The sequence below is a fragment of the Liolophura sinensis genome, chromosome 3 (assembly GCF_032854445.1).
Source record: "Liolophura sinensis isolate JHLJ2023 chromosome 3, CUHK_Ljap_v2, whole genome shotgun sequence".
Classification (NCBI taxonomy): domain Eukaryota; kingdom Metazoa; phylum Mollusca; class Polyplacophora; order Chitonida; family Chitonidae; genus Liolophura; species Liolophura sinensis.
The window spans coordinates 16,561,550-16,567,703 of record NC_088297.1 but is presented as its reverse complement, the minus strand read 5'-3'; positions in this window follow the sequence as shown (position 1 = coordinate 16,567,703).

Here is a 6,154-nt window from a genome sequence, read left to right as displayed (position 1 = left end):
GCACGTCTTCTATATTACATACATACAATGTACTGATGACTTGGAGGAATGTACGCTTTCTTATGAAATTGTTGTCTATCATTGCAACCACTTGTTGTTTCTGCCCTTTTGTGTCGGGCTGTAGGCAGAAAGCCAGCAACCTTACCTGTATTTTAGTCTTTCATACTGGGTCCATTGTCTTTAGAACAGGTACACGGAATCAGCTTAGCAATATTGGATTCTTTCTGTCATATCAAAAATGCAATCGAAGATCGTCAGAACACATATCTGATTACAATATATTCTTCATTTTTTCTGGTCTCAGTTGTGATAATATGCACGGAGCCGGGGAAATTCGGAACCACAGAAGGGACATAGTTTTATAATTCTCTTGATTTTAACGGCCAAAAACAAATTCAGAATTTATTAACTAAAATGTTTTTCACGAGGGAAAATATTGTCAGTGATCCCATCAGGGTTATTTAGAATGCAGCATGTCCATTGATTCACTAAGTCGCCGGAAAATACTTCACCCCGAGTTAGCAAACTTATCCCTATGTTAGCTAGCCAATCACAAATGTTCTTTTGAACATCGCTTGGAGCCATAAATTTGTAGTATCCCTGTAACGATTATCTCCCCGTAACTGGGAGACTCTCCGTCAATTGTGTGTGTGCTCCTCATGTAATCAGAACACACCGTCCAATCATGGAGGTAGAATATTCTATTCTATCTCCATGTTCCAATCAGCTCTCATAATCTTGTAATTAGGGGTCTACGGAGGTAGCCATTTGAGAGGTAGAACATTCTATTCTATCTCCATGTTCTAATCAGCTTTCATAATCTTGTTATTAGGGGTCTACGGAGGTAGCCCTTTGAGAGGTAGAACATTCTATTCTATCTCCATGTTCCAATCAGCTCTCATAATCTTGTTATTAGGGGTCTACGGAGGTAGCCCTTTGGGACACCTATTAAAATCGTTCGGATTATTATTATTATTAGGCTTTTACTGTTCTCGCTCAGATATTTTTCTGCTTCTCTGACAAATGTTTTCTTTCGTTTTGCGAGAAGACTGCGTGTGACAGCTGTTATCTTTCTAGGCATGTTCATTACCAAGTCGCTTGGGGTACCTGCTGGAGTATAAAACTTTACCCACCTATGGTGGAATTTTGAAAAAAGCAAGGTAGCAATTAGATGCAGTTTGGCCTACCGAAAACAGCCGTGGTTTTATTTTGTTTCCTATGATGTATAGTTTTTTCTTTAAAATGAATTATAGCTCATTTCAGTGTCATTTTTCAACTGTCACGTGGCCGTACACCGTAGTAGTTATGGAACTTAAAGTTGGTCAGTAGATAGATCAACTACAGCTCTTTATTTTTAATTGTAAAACTGCAAAGCTACGACTGACAGTTTTGCCATTAACATGCGTTTAAAAACTTTTCATTTTTATCCATATTCAGTTCGTAAAATTGCAATATCTCCAAAACTGCTAAGGTTAGAAAAAAACTTGGCATTTTGAATATCAAACATGTCAAGCAGCTTTTGATGTTTTGTGCTGTTTGGCGAGTCACGTGATTTAGCAGCCATTTTGAATTTATTAATAAGTTTAAATCTTGACCTTTCGATGAAATTTCACTTGCACAAAAGTTTGAGGTGGATCCACTTTTTCTTTGGTATGCAAGTAATGCTTTAACTAAGCAATGAAATTAGCTTTATGTACGTCGAAACGTCTTTCAGCAACCTGCGGATGGTTTGCCGCCGTCGTATACGTGAAATATTCTTGAATATGGCGTAAAACCCCTATCAAATAAATAAAATTAGTTTAAAAGTAGGTCAAGTCTAAAACTGCTTAAAATACTTAAATAAACACACTGTCTAGCACTCCTTGACATCAGAATTACCAATCTGTAAGATTTATTTTTGTACTTGGTATAGTTTTCAGGTTATGACCGCAAAACACTAAAACTATGAAGTATGACGCAAAACCCCCCAGCGTACATACATAAAGAAAATTGACAAAACCTCCCATTCAAATAACACGGAAGCTTCGTCAAGACTGCATGAAACCCGTTCACTGTAGAGTACTGTCTACAGGGCGTGTGATCTAATTCTGTTTAGGGGCAGGCGTTCAAAAGAACAATCTTTCTATACATATGGCATAGTGCGACTAATAGAGAACAATGTTTTTTTTTCTTTTTTTTTTTCTTTTTTTCCTTTCATGAACATCACCCGTAGCAATCACCTGTTGAAATCCAGTTCATTCCTGCCAATCTTTGTGTTTTTTTTCTTCGATTACCATGAAATTTCTAGGCACCAGCTATCAGTTTTATCAGCTTGGGGTTCAAGTCCAATTTACTCCTTACCATTCTTACCAAAATCATTTCGGATTTGAGTATGATTACTATGGTTCATTTGTGAGAAATCGTGATGCCGGTTATGGCTGAAATTTTGAAATTTGTTTGCGTTGAAAATACGAGATCTGGTTTCGACAATGTAAATGCAATTCACGTGTTCGGAGAGTTTATGGTCTAATATGGATTACGTCTGTTTTTGTTCGTATTAGACAAACCTGGGTTCTCTTCAGGAGAACATAGAACTGATAGATTTGAACGGTCTGTGGTAGAGAAATTGGACGCTACAGCCTGTGTACAGATCGCTTGGAAGCCGTATAACTGTATGCAGTTCTATTTATTATTATTCCACCCATTTTGTGACCTACTGCCTAGATTGTTTGACCAATTGGCTTGAGTGAGTAAGTGCTTGAGGTTAAACATAGTACTTAACAATTTGGGGACAAAGAAATCCTTAGAGTGCATGTAATGTGCCTCCTTGTTGCAGGCCGGACCAGGTCAACCAGTTGTTGCACTATCCCCTTCATGCTGAACGCAAGGATCAATCCTGGGTCGAGTCACACCTAAGACTTTAAAGAAGAAAGTTGTAACTTCCTCGCTTGGCGTTCAGGATGAAGGGGATAGTGCAACAACTGGTTGGCCCCTTTCAGTATAATGGCTCGGAACGGGCGGCTAAGTTGCCTTCTGTAAGTCTTCTCAGTGAAGCCGCTCCAGATAAAAGAGCGGTGGAAATACGTCCTGTGGCACATTACATACACCCTAAGGTGTGTTTTGTGGCCATGATTGAAAAATTGTTGAGTACGACGTTAAACCCCAAGCACTAACTCACTCACTCCTTTTTTAAGGTCTTAGGTGTGACTCGACCCAAAATTGACCCTGGATCTACCGCTCCCCACTGTGCTATCGGAGCCGGTCCCAATTCAATTTATCTGCTATTCGTTTCTTTCTATATCACGTGGTTTGGCGGTCATGCTGGATTTTACAGCAAATTCGTTTAAACACCTTTTTCTCCAGTACCGCTAAACCGAATAATATGCAGGTAGGCATGTTGTTGCTTCACCAAGGTTACGAAAATCGTTGACTTGCGGTAAAAACTTGGGAAGCTCGCCATAGGTCGAAGTTGTGACGTCACAATTAATTTTGAATTTTTTTTTAACTTATTCTAGTGTAATCCAAATCTGCTTTTGTTTTTTGTCTGTCTTTGTACCTTTTTTTGAGGTATGGTAAGAAATTTAATTGCGTAATCTTCCAACGGATTTGAGCTACGATAAATAGTTTTCTCGCTAGAGGAACCCTGCGTGAAACTGCTTTCCAGTTCTGGTTCATGTTTATTCGGTAATGACAACTCACAAACATTATAAGGTCGATCTGAATATGCTACACGTAGTGTATATCCTTAATTATACATTTAGGATTCTCATTTTCTCTCCAGCGCATCTACATCCTTTTCATTTCATTTGCGTCAGACGTGGGTGAATATACATGCAAATAAGCTGATCTCTGTTGGTAGAATCCATCTTACATGGACGTATATCAAACATGATGAAGTATGAAAGCTGCTCTTGTTCCTAAAGCAAGCGGCAAAGCTATTGGCTGACTAACACGGAGAAAAGTCTGGGTAAGGTACTTTCCCGCGACTGGGTGAACAAATGGGCATGCTGCATTCTAAATAACGCCACTTCTGACTGGATTACTAACATGGAGGAAAGTATAACTTTCCCGCGTGAAAAAAAATTTAGTTAAAAAATTTTCTTTTTTGTTTTGGCCGTCTGAGAAAAAAGAGAAAATTATGTACTATTTCCCTTTTGCTTTTTCGTAAATATGTCTATGTATATGGAAATGGTACTCAGCGTATAAAAGGGTACAAAAATTAAGCCGTCCGCAACTCTAGGCCGGTTTTACTTCCGTGTTTTGCTACTGCAGATACAAAAATATATTAGGAAGAGCTAGAATCCCACTCATGTGTTGATATCGATAAGTTCTTTATCGCGTTTTTAAATTGTTTTATGAAAATCGGGGAAAAAAACTTTTATCTGATCTGCAAAAAAATTCTTACAGACATCGGGGTAACACCACTCGTTTTTCGCGCTGCATGGAGACAAAACAGATATAGCCAGAAATGCACGAGATCATCGTTACAGGTAGAACCACTTGGACCCTGGAAATGCTGTTTACTAATAGCTTTGATTGTTCTTGTTACTGTAGGTGTTGTTATTATTATTGTTTAAGTGCAAGGTAAATGCAATGTGTCTTTATGGCTTGGATCTGTGAATTGTTTGCGCGTTATATGTTTCACAGGCTATCGCGCTCTGTGCCATGGGAGAAACAGGTTCATACACTTTGCGAACTGCCCCCTCCAGCTCAGCCTTTTCCACAAATCCAAACGCTATCTGCCCAGACCATACGCAGGTCACTGCATGTTTTCTACTCAATTTGTAAGTATTCATTTGCCTGAGTTATACACTGTCAGTACATTTAATCATCTACTTATCCACGTGGTATGGTGGGTTTCAAAACAAAATTGATGCTGTTGATGACGCTGATGCTGATAATACAAATGTTCATGATGATTGTGATAATGTTGTTATGAGATTGATAATAAGTGTGATTAAGATGAACACTTCTGTTGATAATGTTGATAATAATGAAACTGGTGACGATATTAACAGTTTTACATCTTATGGGTGTTCTTTTATATTTGGAAACATACTTGTCAGTATTAGTCCTCAATCGGTACTGACGGGCACTATTGGTTTACACCATGTTTGTCTGTCCACTAGTCCATCAGTGCATCAGTCTCTCAGTCCGTCCATTAACCTGTCAGCTCGCCCGTCTGTCCATGCGGGCAAAGTGACAGATTGATAGACAGAGGGACTGAGGACGTACAGACGGACGGGCTGACTGATGCAGTGGCTGACGGACGGATGGATTGACGGACGGATGGTCCGACAGATGGGCGGGCGAACTGACTGACAGAAATATTGAAGGACGGATAAATAGACGGACTGACGAACGGACGGACGAACAGATGGGCGGGCGGGAATGATTGATGTCTGTCAATACGTCACAAGGCAGTTTTCCGGACTTTTTGTCAAAACACATCATCGTACTGAACTGAAAATGTAACTGGATATATCGCATCAAGTTCAGGTTTAAGGCCATGTTCGTTTTTGCCCTGTTTAGAACTCTGACAGTTTCTGTGCTTTTTTTCCCAATCAACCTGCGGATGGTCGTGGGTTTCCCCCGGGCTCTGCCCGGTTTCCACCCACCATAATGCTGCCTGCCGTCGTATAAGTTATTCTTGAGTACGGCGTAAAACACTAATCAAATAAATAAATAAATTTTTCCCAATCTCTTTGTTGTCTTGAACTGAAACATGGAATACAAATTCACTTTGATTACAGGTCATTTCCGATACTTTCTTCAAAAGTTGTAGACATTTAAAAGATTTTTCTTCCCAAACAGTTGGTTATTTGGTTTTAAAAATTGGTGCGTTGCTTTCCACAAAGCTAGGCAAACCAAGTTCGCATTTGTGGTTTGTTTCGGGATTCTACACACAATTTTGGGCGTGTTTGTTTGAATCTGCACTTACCTCTTATTCCGTCGGCACAAGTCGGTAGAGGATATGCGTTCATTTGACAACATGTATGTGCTTAGAGAATGTTTGTTGTTTACTTATATTTCTTATACGTGTGAGTATGATTTCCACACAGCTGGATGGGCGACAAATTGGTTCAGACGATCTTGGATTCGAATTCTAACTCATGTGAGGTGAATACTGGTTGTACCTTTGGAGATGGATGTCGAATACAGGCTTTATGCAAGA